This window comes from Arachis stenosperma, chromosome 3 (assembly GCF_014773155.1).
Source record: "Arachis stenosperma cultivar V10309 chromosome 3, arast.V10309.gnm1.PFL2, whole genome shotgun sequence".
Lineage (NCBI taxonomy): Eukaryota > Viridiplantae > Streptophyta > Magnoliopsida > Fabales > Fabaceae > Arachis > Arachis stenosperma.
Genome location: NC_080379.1, coordinates 40,425,624 through 40,441,481, shown reverse-complemented (window position 1 = coordinate 40,441,481; position 15,858 = coordinate 40,425,624). Strand labels below are relative to the sequence as shown.

The 15,858-nt window shown below is 29.0% G+C and overlaps 2 pseudogenes; one reads left to right on the top strand and one right to left on the bottom strand.

Annotated features, from left to right (window-relative positions):
• Nucleotides 1-99: 99 nt before the first annotated feature.
• On the bottom strand, nt 100-1,610 carry LOC130965959 (polygalacturonase-like; annotated as a pseudogene).
• Nucleotides 1,611-10,928: 9,318 nt separating this feature from the next.
• Nucleotides 10,929-15,616, top strand: LOC130965958 (serine carboxypeptidase-like; annotated as a pseudogene).
• Nucleotides 15,617-15,858: the final 242 nt, after the last annotated feature.

Genomic DNA, 15,858 nt, shown 5'->3' with positions numbered 1-15,858 from the left:
AATACTATTGATCTTTGAACCAACTTGTACGAAGGAGCATGTACCGCAACTCATAAAGAGCACTACAACTTGTATATATGCATGTGTTAAGCAAAGACTCTAATTAGCAGCTACGAATGGAAGAGCTCTTCCTGCAATGGTTGGCCTGACATTACGACATACGGCGACTGCTAAAGCTCCGTTGAATTTGAGATCAATATCACATAACATGACCTGCTCACATGACAGAACACTGCTGCATATGAGGTTCACCCCTTCCTTGGTTAATGAGGTGCCCCTAATGTTCTTGAATGAAACATTTCTTATCCTTATTTTTGATGGATTCTAAACAAGTGCACAGAAACAGAAACAATTAGTAACAATTAATAATGTACGTATATATGTATAGTGATGAATAATATATACCCGTTTATTACATTGGTTCCAAGGGCAATCTTCTGGTCAATGATTATAGGGTTCCTGATATTAATCATGGTAACGTCTTCATAATAAAGATTAGAGATAGGAGAAGTTCCAGGAGCACTAGGCCAAGACTTGATCCTCAAACCATTGTCAGTGTTTGTTAAAGTGACCTTCTTGAGAATAAGACCTTCCACAGGAGCCTCAGTGGTGTACTTGCCAAGGCTTCCAACACTGATGCCATGGCCAGGTCCACACTTCACATTGTAGATGTGTGTGTTCACGCTTCCGTCGTCGATCGAGATGCAATCGTCTCCAACTGCTATGTCTGTGTTCAGAATCCTCACTCCATTTGATCTTCCCAAGTGGATGCCATCTGTGTTTAGGCTGTTCCCTGGTGCAATGACCTTGAACCCATCAAAGGTGAAGTTTTGGCACCCCAATTTATTCACATTAAAGTTCTTGCTATCCTTTGATGTTATTATCCTAACAACTGCATGTTTCATGAAGTTGAAACCAAAATTCTATCATCAAACACAATTCATTCATCTTTTAGACATAAATATATAAATTTGGTTTGAAAATAAGTAACACAAAAATAGTTTATATACTATCTAGACAGTATTGATTTAAAAAATGCTAATTAGCTACTATATACGAATGTCTGATTTAGTAGCTGATTTTTTTGTACGCGTAGCATGGTTGTAAAATGTTAAGAAATTGAAAACCAAAATAACTGGGATGGAAAAGAAAAATATTATTCACCATTGGAGTCCTAGCACAATTGACGTTGGTTTCACAATCATTTTGTTGCCAAGCTATTGCACCTTGACCGTCAAAAACACCATTGCCAGATAGGGTAAAGTAATCAACATATTGAACCTTAACCCATTGCCATTCATCGCCAACATCACGAGGGTTCATTGGTGCTATAATTGTTCCATCAACATAAAGCTCAATAGGAGCCTTACAAGGCCCTTTCAAATCCACTGTCCTCATTCCCACGAGGTATCACAATCTTGCTTGCTGTTGGTGATGCACATGCTTCTCTCCATGCATTTGTAAGAGCCTATATACACACGGCACTACAACTAACATCATTGTTCAAACAAAATTTATCAATGATATTATGTACCAAGCTAGCTAGTTATCATTACCTGAGTTATATCTGAATTAGGTACCCCACTATATTTTGCAATAGGTACGACAAGAGATTAAGTTATGCCACACGCAGCCAGCAATATGAATAAAACAAGCGTTGTGGTGCTCAACTCCATATCCATGTTTATTATTGTTCAAACTTTGTCCTTTCTTTTTCCAAGAAAGAAACTAATGTATTGGTTGAACTTCTAAAAAGTTGCTTTCCAAATGTATTAGGAACGATATTTATTTGGGAAATTATATGGTGTGGATTGTGGCGACCTTTGTTTGTGGGTTCAGGAGGCTGGCACCAGCAGAGACATTTGACTTATTTATCTCATATAATCATTTTTAGAAATTTAATTATATATGATTAATGGAATGTTCTTTGTAATTTTTGCTGTTGAGGACTTTACCAAATATCTTCTGTGAGCATTTTAAATTTAGCCATGATGTAAGCTATTTGTAAACCAGTCTTTTATTTAGGTATTGTCACTATTAATAAATTTTTCTATAAAAAATAATTAGAATTTATTTCTAAAAAAATTGTATCTTTTAATAATAGGTCCATGACCAAAAGAAAAGCAAAATTATTTAACATAGGTCTATTCTATTTCTCTTTTTATTAAAAAATAACAAATTAATAATGATGGTTATTTACTTATTTTACATGTGTAATTTTTTATTTTTAAATATTTACATTTTTATTTTTATTTATCATCTTTTTATTTTTGTAACATAACTAATTTAAAATTAGATATTTTATTTTTACAAGATTAATAAGAAATAACAACATTGCAACTTCTAAATACTAATAGCAATGACTAATGCTAACGCACCTTAAGAAAAATAGATTGATATTCTTTAAACAATAATTAGAATACAATAAGTAAAAAATAGATATCGCCATTTTTATTTTAATAAAGTCACTTATTTTTATAAATTCATATAAATATATAATATAAAAAAGTATATATGAAGTGATATTATAAAAAATAGTTGTGACAATATTATTATCCTAATAGTTAATTTTAAATTAAAAATTATGACTATTTTAAAAAGATATATACAAATTAATATTTAAACTCTATATCATATTATACCATGATAAATTAGACAACCAAACAAATAAATTATTTTTATAAATCTAAATTATCATACAAGAATGCACTCTATTAATTACACGTAATTAAGTTTCTAAAGATGGCTACATGAGATAGGAAGTATTTCAAGTGTATCGGGAGTACTGGTACACCAATTATTTTAACCGTTGATCTAAATTATAAAAAATATATATAATAATATTAATTGAAATCAACGGTTAAAACAACCGGTGTACCGATACTTCTTGGAGCACTTAAAATGTATCCTATGAGATATTCTGAGCCCACACAGGAAGATTGTCATAACCTGTTCCTTACCACATGTTTCAAAATGGAGCAAACCACTTAGGATCTATAGGTGTGGATGTTTTATAGGATATACACCATAGACGATCCCTATTTATAATGGTCTTGTGAAGCTTCAGAACCGTTGATCATGTTAGTTAACTAACTTCTTTAAGAGTAACGCAATCCGCATACTTGGTTGATTATTTATCTCGGATTGTTTATTTATTTATTTTATTATATAAAAATTAGATTTCTGCACTTAATCATGAAGCTGACATGACATATTTTTAAAGGTATTTTATAATTTATTTTTTTTAACTCATTAAATACAAGTTATTACGATAAACTAACTATATCAATTAATTGATTAGATTAGATATTTAAATATTATTTAATTTATTATAATTTATATCAATTTAATTTAGTAGTATTTTTTAATTTTTTAATATTCTGTTAATATTTTTTAATTTATTTCTTTTAATTTATTAAACTAAATTTATTGTGTGTACTAATTAATTAATTTGATTAATTTATTAGTCATTAAAATAATAAATCTATGAATAAAATAGACAATTGAAATATTTTCAATTAATAATTAAATCAAATCAAATTATATCATATATATTGAGCTCAATTCAAATCATATGAATTAAGAACTAAATTAATATAAGATAATTTCTTATTTATTCAAGTTGAGTGCAATAAATATAAATTAATTTTGTTAGATAATCATAGTTGTCTGGTCTACTATATATAGATGGCCACACAAAATGATAAGAATCGTAATTTTTATCGCTCTTACTATTTCAACTCTTCTTTTTTTTCTTTTTCTTTTTCTTTTTTATGTATAATTTTTTTTATGTATAAATGTATCTAAAATGAGAAAGTACGGATGAGTGTGTTTTATTGATTGTTTGTTTGATGAATATATCTCAATTTAGACATTCTACTATTGTGGATGGAAGTTGACTTGTAATAATTCAAAATGGCCAATGTATTTTTTATAGTATTAGATAGAAGAATATTTGTTAAAATGAATATATCCATTGTAATAATTTTTTTCAATTGTTATATTTTTATGTCAGTCGTGTAAATTCTTTGAAGGCACAAGATAATAAAATAGGTTGACTTTAATATTATTAGAAGCTAAATTTAATAGTTCAAATAAGCAGCACTAATTATATTAAAAAAGTAATTTTATAATAATAATAATGTGATTTACATATTAATTTTTTGAGTAAATTTATTTCAAAATTAAATGTAAAAATTAGACTCAATTACGCTAAAATTTTAAAAGTAATATAAAATTTGACAACAAAATTAACATTCATTAAGAAAATAAATGAGATTTTTATTAAAAAAATTCACAAGATAGTAATGCAATTTTATTTTAATTTTATCCTTAATATTTAGTTTTAATTTTACCTTCAGAGTTTCAATATGTTTCAATTATACCATTAGAGTGAATAACATTAATTATAACTAATCAATTATATTATTTGATTTGACCAAAAATAAATAAATATTAAATTATTTAATAAATAATAAATAAAAAATAAAATAAATGAATTTAATTTGAATTATTTTTTTATTATTTTCTATATCTAGAAATCAAAATGTGCTTTTATGTATTTTGATTAATAATTCTTGAAGGAGTTACTATTTTATTTACTAACATTTTAAATTTTTTATAATATTTTCATAAAACTTGATTAATAGGTTCTTTTTTACAATATTTTTCTTGCATTTTTTAACAAAAATATATTTTAATTTTTGTCTTTCATCTTTTATATTTATTTATTATACTAATTTTTTTACAGTATATTTTTATCAACTACATACATTATTTTTATGTCTTTTTTATTTTTTAATTATTTTATTACCTTATTTTTAATTATTTATTTTACTTTCACTCCACATATGTTTATTGTATTTCACTTCATTTTAGTTTCAATTTCATAGTTAACTTTCAATTATATAAAAGTCAATAGTTTCTTTCAAAACATGATTAAATATATTACCTATTATATACAATTATTAGGATAAAAAAATAAATATAAATTGATATATAATTTAATTTTAATTTAAACTAAAAACTAAATGAATTGTCAGAAAAAATAGCAACTAATTTTGTTTTTAATTTTTTTATAATTTATTTAAAGGTAAAAATTTCTCTATAACCACTAACATTGCCGATAACAAAATTATAAGTCTTTATAAAATGAAAAATATATAAAATAAATAACATATATATAATTTTAAAGTTATTAATCATAGACTATGGATAAATTTAAAAAAAAAAATCTTATGGATCAACATGTAATTTTTTTATATTTTTATTTTTTTCTAAAATTTTTTTGACTTATCAATATTTAAGTTGTTTATACATCACTTCTCAAAATATTATGATTTCACAAGATATAATATGTGGGGTAAATCACCTTTATAAACTATTTGTATACCAATTTTACGTATATCCTCCAAATTAAAAAAAGGCTATGTACATGTCTCAATTTACATATCTATGTAAATCAAATTTATGGAGTTCGAATGACGTGTTTTCATAGTAAATCGAATTACTTGGATGCTATCTATGCTACTAAATTGAACGAAGGAGATTTATTTAAAATGAACTGGATTGCTATTAAGTGAGTATAAATCGAACCTTATTACTTCGATTTAGCATGGATCATATAAATCGAACCTTATTGCTTCGATTTTATATGTTTAGGCGGGGCGGGGCGGACCACCCACTATATAGCGGACTTTTGGCGAGACAAGGCAGGTTTTTTCGTTTGCTACTCCTAATGGAGACACGGACATAAGTACCCGCCCCATGAAACCTATTAAACATACACAAATATAAAATTATTAATTTATCCTAATTTCTATATACATAGATCTATTTCTTGAATTTATTAATATTAATTTCTACCTCCAATTTGAATTTTTCCATTTTCTTCCAAGCTCATTCTCAACCTCGATCCTCTCTCTCTAACTCATTTTCTCTGCCTCTCAAGTCCGTCACTACGTCGCTCAATATTGTCCAAAAAAATTATGTTATGTTATTATGTTGGAATATGTTTTTATGTTTTCTCCTTTTAAAATATTATTTTTCATAACAAATATGTTATAAATTGTGTTGAATTATATTAAATTAATTATTTTATAATTATTATATTATGTCTTTTTGTGTTATTTTTTTCAAAAGTTTTCAAAAAATATTCGTAGATACCCAAGAAGATCTATGTTCCCTAAGGAATAATTGAACAGAAATTTGCAATGACGAAGAAGGAAGGGGGACATTTTTTTTAAATAGGAATGAGGAATAGGAAGGGGGCTTCTCACGCTTCCCTAAGTACTCATTACCATATCTAACTAGTAATGGAGATCCAATCTGAGTCGATTTAAGAGGAGACGCGTGGACTTATCTGCATTGAGTCTTTAAGGTAATGAACCTAAGTTAGATTTGGGGTTTTTTTTCAATAATAAAATAAAAAAATTATTATTTTCCCAAACATGATTTTTGAAAAATCGTATTTGGAGAATTAAAGTTCGAAAATCATGTTTGGAGAAATAATATTTTTTATTTTATAATTGAAAAAAATTCTATATTTGGGATACTAACAATAGATTTTAGTTAATTTTGCAAGCATTGAGATTTTACTAGGCTCAAATATATCTTGGATTAATATTTTGAGTCATTGTTATAGCAAATACTATACTATTTAATATTATAACACTTAGTATATATAAATATTGGATATATTTATAAGATATTTTTTAATTTAAATTAAAAAAATTAATTATCTCTTTTTTAGCTTTAAATATTATTTTTTAATGTAACGAAAAAATAAAAATAACAATAATCACTCACATAATTAAAATAGATAATCTTAATATATACACGACACTATAGATATCAAGGATTATTATATATGATATATAATTATTTTCTTTTCTATAATGACTATTTATATAATTTATTAAACAATTTTTTCATCTTAATATTTAATAAATTTAACATACAAAATATTATTTAACATATAAAATAAGTAACTTAAGTCATCATCTAAGACAATAAGTATAATAGTATAAATACTTATTTATTTGTTAGTAGTGAAAAAATATGTAAATAGTATAAATTGATATTTTTTAGTATAAAAACAATAATAAAAGTTAATTACTTAATTAAAAAATTATGAAGAATTTCTTAAATAATAATAAAAAAATAAGATCACTATTTTTATATATTACAAAGTTTATAAAAAATTTTTGGATAATAAATCAATCCTCAATAAATTATACATTAATTCTGTCAAAAAATAAATAAATAATCAATACATGGATATCATTATTTACGTACTAATATATATTATCGATTATTAAGTTTATAATTAATTTTTAACCCAATTTTTTATAATTAAAATTTAAATGATTGAAATTATTAAATGTTGAATATTTTGTATCTAACCAATTTATTTTTTTATTGAAATTAAAAAGGATGAGTTGTTAATCAATTCTAAATTTAAATTTAAATTTGAGTAAGAAAATAAAAAAATATTTTAAATTTTATCTCACTGACCAGAATTAATTTTAAGATAAGAAATTACTTTGTACATCGTATATGTTGTAGGATAGTATAGTCATTTATTATTTTTCAATAATAAATAATGGTGTAAGAAATTAGAAGAAAATGTATTTATAAGTTTAGAAAATATTAATTTAATTTTCAATAGAATAAATTATATATTAAATAACAAAAGTTATTATTGGTTTTGGTACACCATGTTATCAAAAAATATTAATCGATCTAATAACTTTTGTAATGATATAAGTTTATGAATTTGAAAACTTAAAAATTATTTCATAAAATGTGAAGTTTTAACGAGTAAGAATGTTGATCATATTGTTTTAACTTCAAAAATGAATATGATACTAACAATAAAATTGTTCCAAGTAAATTTCAACAAAAACAAAAGTCCATAAGTATTATTATTAATGAAAAATTAATCTTTTTTAATGAAAAATTTAAACACAATACTTTAATTAAAAATTATAATTAGATTTTATTTTTAAATAAATACACATTAAAAATCACTAACTAACTTAATTGCATCAACAATATTTCATATGAGAAATTTATAACTTTATGACATTAAATACTAAATTAGAAATTAACAGAATATCAACGGTGTAAATAGAATTAAAAATAAAACCACAAGCAATAACCAAATAACTTCAATTTATATTTGAAAAAATTCTAAATTCCAAACATAAAGATAAAAAAGAACCAAAAGAAAAATAACAACTCAAGAAAAGATAATGTTTCTACCAAAACAAACATATGCTTGGCATTATTCTATTAGATAGACTCTAAAAGGGATTCCAAAACACGTGCATCCAAATTCTCAAGTTCTATTCTCAATCTTGATCTTCTTGCAAGTTGAGGTATTTCCTTGCACCTTCGAATCTTCCGATTCTGAGGATAGTCGCTTGGCTGGTGTAATAGTATTTTTCAACACTTCGAATTCATCATTGTCTGCACGTTTATTAGAGAATTCAAGCAACAATTTCTGTACAAAATACTACGTTAAATTAAAGACTTCCTTCTCACCTTTAATTTTATCTCAATAATATTTTTTTGAATAAAATAAATATCTAACTTTGAGAAAATAAACAAACAAAAAATTCATTTTTTGAACAAATACCTTAGCACTTTCTACTTTCTCTCCTTCAATGATTGAGGATACCTTTGAAATTGGAAACAAACCATCGGTGTAGTCAAAGACTACGATTACACCTACTCACGTCTTCATCGAGCCAAACCATCTCAATTGAGTATAGCAATGAAAAATTTCCGTAACTTGGTAGTGTCCATAACCATATTACTCGTATACGTACACACAAATTGTCAATTGTAGGATTGATTTATGCGATTTTGTGAATACCAGCCATTGGAATAAGTAGAAAAATTTTAGATTTTGGATATATGTAAAGAAAGGATTTGATGTACTTTGAATTGTGGTGCTGCACATATCTCATAACTTATACTTTTATAGTTGACTCATAGCTAAAATTTTTTAAATTTGGTTGACTTTAATTTAAATTTGAATTAAATTTACGCTGCACTTTTTGAAAAAAATCTACAAAAATTTAAAAAAATAGTGCTAAAAAGAATCAACAATAATAATTTAAAATTTAAAAAATAACAACCTAAATATAACAATCTAAACAAATAATTTAAAATTTGAAAATAACAACCTAAACAAATAATAATTTATAATTTATAAATATAAATCTAAAAATTTATGGTGATGACACCTAAGCAAATAAACTCTCAGACTCAACGTATGAGCGCCACGTCAGCATATGAGCTCCCAATTTGTATACTATAAGGATAAGGATAAAGATATATATTTATTTATTTTTTAACTTAATAATTAGCTATAAAATAATCAAAGTTAATATAGTAAAATAATAAATCTGCACTAGACAAATATTTATTTATGGTGTTTGCTAATAAATTTATACTTATCGATATAGACAAATAACAATAAGATATGTAGAATTTATTTTCCACGTCAACATTTAATTTTTTTTAAATATATAATATAGGGTAAAGTATACTTTTTGTCCCTGAAGTTTGGCAAAAGTTTCAAAAATACCCCTAAGTTTTATTTTGTTTCAATTTTGTCCCAGAAGTTTTCGATTTGCATCAAACATACCCTCGACGGCTAAATTTTAAAAAAATTTAAGATCAATGTAATAATAATGCATGAAAATTATGCTTGATTTACTTGTGTTGAGGGTTGTTCTTATGAAATTGTTATTGAATTGGTCTTAAATTTTTTAAAAAATTAGCCGTCAAGGGTATATTTGATGCAAATCGAAAACTTTTGGGATAAAATTGAAACAAAATAAAACTTAGGGGTATTTTTAAAACTTTTATCAAACTTTAGGGACAGAAAATATACTTTACCCTATAATATATCACCACTTTTACTAAAACACCTTTTTAATTAAATAAAAATAAAAAATATTTATTTATTTAATTTTATAAAAAGTGTTAAACATTCTTCCTTTATTTAATTAGACAAAAATACCCTTTTAAATTAATTAAATTTTAGAATTCAATTAATCCTAATTTTATAGTTTCAAATAATTGAAACAACAAAACAAAAATATATAAAAAAAATAAAAAATCAAAATTATTCTTCATCTGGGTGGGTTCAGAAACTTTCTCCGTCTCTCTGCTCCTCCATCTCTCTCATCTGTCTCAATGTGCGTCTCACACAAGACGCTATCGTTTTGGATTAAACTATATCGTTTTGGTTCCCGCACGGATGACCTTCCCCTTACCTTCAGTCTTCATTCCAATTTCCAAACCCCTATCTTAACAGCTTCTCCCCAAATCAAAAAAGGGAGTTAAAACAGGAAACCCTAGCCTCTCCACCACTGCCACAAGGACTGCCGCTGTCCATCGCTCTCAGGCACTACCATCGTCGTCTGGTTGTCCGTGCTTCTTCCTCCTTCAAGAATTGCAGCTTCTTCTTCCTCGAGCTTGGCGCGTCAGTTCCTGGTATTCATCTGCTCCATCGCGCTCCTGCCGCCGTCCGTCGGGCACTCAGTCACCATCGTCTTCGTCTGGTCGTCGCAGATTCTTCTAACCCACCATCGTCTTCTGAGTTGTGTTCGTCGCCTGGCCTCTGTCTCCGTCACGATTCTGCCCCCCTCTTCTCAGACTGCTCAGAAGAAAAATCCATTTCCATTCCAATTTCCTTCCTTCGAGTTCAGAGAGCAGAAGCTCAACCAAGAAAAAAACCTTAGACTTCGACGGTCAGTTCACTGCTAACTTCTTCTGCTTTTTTTATTTATGTCATGTTCAATGATTATTTGATTACTGAATATTTGAATGTGTTGTGTTTTAATTTTTTATTGAATGATTATTTGATTACTAATGAAGAGTGAAACAAATTGATTGATTAATTATCATTAATGCAGGGAGTAATTAGTGAAGAAAAAGTGGATTCATTCAATGTGCCTTTGATATACCCTTCTGTTAAGGCTGTGAAGGAAATTCTTAGAGGATGTGATGAATGTTTCAGCATTGAGTGGATGGAAATATTGGAATTCAAGAACATGGTGTCATTGCCAACTGTGCAAATATTTGTTTCATGGTTCAGAGCTGCACTGCAAGGGATGATTGAGAAACACTTTGGAGCAGAAATAGTTGATGAGCTTTTCGAACGCTTTGCCGAGAAAGTTAAAGAATTTCCAGACATCATGGACACAGATAGACTAAAACTTGATGTGCTGTTTGTTCTTCTCAGGAGAAAGAACAAGGCAAGGCCATATGCTGTGTTATTCAATGTGAACATCATCAGGTTTAATTAGTAAATGGGGATATAATAAAGAGTTGGTTCTATTCTTGTACTACTAATTATCTTAAACTGGATATGAACCGTCTAGTGACATACGACATTATATTTTGTTTACGTTTGTGTTGGTATTTGTTTGCCGGATTATTTAATGTCTCCATTTGACTATGTATGAATTTATACTCTTTTGGTGATTGAAATTTAGTTCTTTTATACTCTTTTAGTTCAGTGGCATCGTCTTTCTTGAAAGCATGTTTCCTTGCGGGGATGACCCTACTCTTTTATAATCATGAGAGTCCGTCTATTCTGAAGTTATCCTCGAGGCTTCAAGTTCTTTCACTATGCTGTGCTGGATCTAAGGCTATCAATGATCCAAAAGGTTAGTTAAAGAAAGCTCTATAGCAATTCTTTTATGAACCCTGCTATGCAATTTGAAGTTCAAATTGAGTTATTTACTTATCAAATTCTCTGCTAGCTTCATGTCAAAGAAAGCTCTATAGCACTTCTATGCAGTTATTGAGAGAAATAACTGCCAAGAAGTTGGATATTTTGGTTAACAAGGTTAAATTTCTTGCCACTTTCTCATATAACTCAAGCTGTTTCATGAGTTGTAAAGATTCTTTAAATGATTAAGGCTCAAATATTTATTTATCATCACATGACTTGTACTGGTTTAGGCTTATAAACAACGCTTGCCTGTTTCCTTGCATATTAAGAAAATCAAACTTATTTTTTAGCCAAAATATACATATATTAAGGCACTAATCTATGGTCCTAACTGCATGAAATCCCCCCCAAACTCTCTTCAAATCAATGGTGCAGGATGTTCTACTTTTTCTTCGAATCTCTCAATAAGAAGGATGACCCTGTTGTCATATGGTTGACCGGAGGACCAGGGTGTAGTAGTGAGCTTGCTTTATTTTATGAGAATGGTCCTTTCCAAATCACAAAGAACTTGTCTCTTGTTTAGAATGAATTTGGCTGGGACAAGGTGCCTATAAATTTTCTCCTGCATTTTCTCTCAAAATGTTACTTTAACATGTTCATTCCATGCAAATGCCTCGCTTTTGAGAATAGTTAACAAAAAAGAATGTCATAACTTATGTCTCTCAGCACATTCACACATAGGGCTATGGCTAGCACCTATCTCAGAGAATCAAACTGTTACATAAGCTTTATTGGTTATGGTTGGCATCAATGTTTACTTTTGATTTTAGGCATCAAATATTCTTTTTGTAGACCAGCCTATTGGGACAGGCTTTAGTTATACTTCTGATGATGATGACAACCACCATGATGAAGCAGGTGTTAGCAATGATCTCTATGATTTCTTGCAGGTAAAGTCTATTTTATAATTATGACTAAACAAAACAATTCATAAAGTGAAAATGCATGGTGGTAAAAATAATTAGTAGACTCATATTCTGCATCAATGGCAGGCTTTTTTCAAGGAGCACCCTCTATTTGTCAAGAATGATTTTTATATCACTGGAGAGTCATATGCTGGACACTACATTCCAGCTCTTGCATCAAGGGTTCACCAAGGCAACAAAGCAAAGGAAGGAATAATAATCAATCGCAAGGTATCAAAACTGTCTACGTACATTACAAGGTTTGTTAATTACCTTTACTTGATAATAATTATACTAATTTTCTTGATCAATTTCATAAACAGGGTTTTGCTATTGGTAATGGTCTGACCAATCCAGAAATTCAGTACTAAGCATACACAGACTATGCATTAGACAGATGACTGATTAAAAAGTCTGATTATGATAGTATCAGCAAGTTGATCCCATCATGCAAAGATGCCATAAAAAGCTGTGGTATGTTATGTTAGGTTACAAATTAAATTTTTTAACCCCATGATGAATGATCTTAGAAAAGAAAAACAGAATGGGAGAAAACTTACCAGCTTATTGCTCAAACAATATGTAATTTTACTTGTTTGACACCCTTAAATTATATTGTATTTGTCAGGTACCGATGGTGGAGATGCATGTATGACTTCATTATATAAATGCAATGCCATCTTCAGTCGGATAATGTCCATCACCAGCAATATTAATGTATCGTATCATAAGAGAACATAGTACACTTTTCTTACCAATCTAATTATTTACCTAAAAAACCTACCATAGTTTCACTTATGAATTCTTCTACTATTGAAACTGCAGTACTATGACATTAGAAAGAAATGTGAGGGAAATCTGTGTTATGACTTCTCTAATGTAGAGACATTCTTAAACGAGAAGACAGTTACGGATGCTTTAGGTGTTAGGAACTTGGACTTTGTTTCGTGTAGTAGCACAGTCTATGATGCTATGATGCAGGACTAGATGAGAAATATCGAAGTTGGAATCCCGGCTCTTCTTGAGGATGGAATCCAGGTTCTTGTATATGCTGGAGAAGAATATCTCATATGCAATTGGCTTGGTAAGCTTTGTGCAGCCAACTCAATTAATTTGAAGCTAAAGTTGGCTTTATGCAGATTCTTAATCCAAATCCAAATGCAATGTCTAAGATGATAACAGAAAATGCAAGTGAAGAATTCCTTCATGCATTGAGTAATTATTGTGCACTTCAGGTAAATGGATTCTTATTCTATTATGATGGTCATTTGCTCTTTTGCTGGAGCTTGACAATTATGTCTTGCATTCTTTCATGCTAAGTACTTTAATGTGAACCTCATCAATTTGAAAGGAAAAAAGTTATACACCACTGAATTTTTTGGTTGGCTCCAACTTTCTTTAAGTCACATGCTTAGTTATTATTGTATATTCGTATTGTTCTTTAGAGCAAGCCTTTTCCATTTATTCATGAAATAATTCATAAATGTTCCAAGCCACTAGAAGTCTAGAAGAATCTTATTAATAAGATTTTACTTCTACCTGCACAACTTATCCTTGATACACTCTTGTGATAAGTTGTTTTGGCTTTGTAGAAATATCTTTGATTGATGTATTAGATGATTTAATGCAGCATTCTCATATTTACTTTACTTTGTATTTAGGGTTTTGTGGAGGATTAGTTTGGCTTGGGTTTAATTGCTAGGGCGGTTGAAGAGGGGATATCAGTAATCAAAGCTGCCGGAATTATGATCTTCAATATGGGAGGACGACCAGGTCAAGCTGTTTGCAAAATGTTGCTTGAACGACGGGGTTTCTGCATTACAAAGCTTTAGCAAACCAAAATTCTTCAGGTTAGAATTTAGAAAACAGATATTTGGCTATACATCAATTCTCCAGTGAAAGTGCAATATTACTGAGAAATATTGGTATAGGCTAGTGACACAGATATTGCAGCATTGGTCGAGATTGAGAAGAATAGCCTCCACTGTTTTGAATTCTTTATGGGACTTTCTGGTGATCAGCCTATTTGTGCAAGGACAGCATGGGCCTATGGAAAGGCTGGTGGCAGAATTTCTCATGCTTTATCAGTTTACGGTTGTCAACTTCGTAATCCTACCCAGGTAGGTGCTTCTCTAAAGCTTGATATTTCAAGAAGATAATATCTGTTTTCCTGAAGGAAATTGATGCAAAATCCATTTGTATATGACAGATCAAAGTTATTTTTGAGTTTCTTAAAAATTGATTTCAAGGGATCAGCAGCTCTCTAGATTTGTCCTTTGAGGATAATTCTGTTGCCGATGAGAAGATTCATTTTTTGGCTTATCTTGCAAGCACTTTAAAAGATAGTTCTTATTTTCCATACGAGCCACCTGCTGGAAGCAAACGTTTTGGCAATCTCATTGCAGGGTTTTTGAAGACTTATCACCATATTTCCGACGCTTCTTAAGGATGGAAGCCAGGTTCTTGTATATGCTGGAGAAGAAGATCTCATATGCAATTGGCTTGGTAAGCTTTTTGCAGCCAACTCAATTAATTTGAAGCTAAAGTTGGTTGTGTTGGAAGGACAAAAAAAGAAGTGCAATTATCAGCATTCTTAATGCTTTTGTTTCTCATTGCTCAGGGAATTCAAGGTGGGTTCATGCAATGGAGTGGTCAGGTCAAAAGGAGTTTGGAGCAGCTTCTAATGTCCCATTTTTGGTAAATGGCGCTGCAGCAGGGACTCTTAAAAGCCATGGACCTCTTGCGTTCCTCAAGGTTTGTGTTCAAGGGTGTGTTCTTGAGTTGACACTGTTATATCCACTTTTGATAACTTTATTTTGTGAAAAAACAGGTGAATGAAGCTGGGCACATGGTTCCTATGGATCAACCAAAAGCTGCACTTCAGATGCTAACAAACTGGATGCAAGGAAAACTAATACCGAAAAAGAGTGGAGCGAATGTCTCTCCTAAATGATGGACTCAAAGCAAAAATAACAAGGCATAGCTTGTGATCATATTAACTTGTGGGCATGGCTCCATGCATAATATATGGGATTGTCTAGCTTCTACTACTATCCCTGAAATTGTGCGCAAATCTGTATTCGATTTTATTCATTTAGAAATAAATCTTTGAATAAATATGTTAGTTCAACATGATGCCATGATTCTCAGTGAATGATCTTTTTCTTTTCTCTTTTACTTTGTCAGCCATTAACT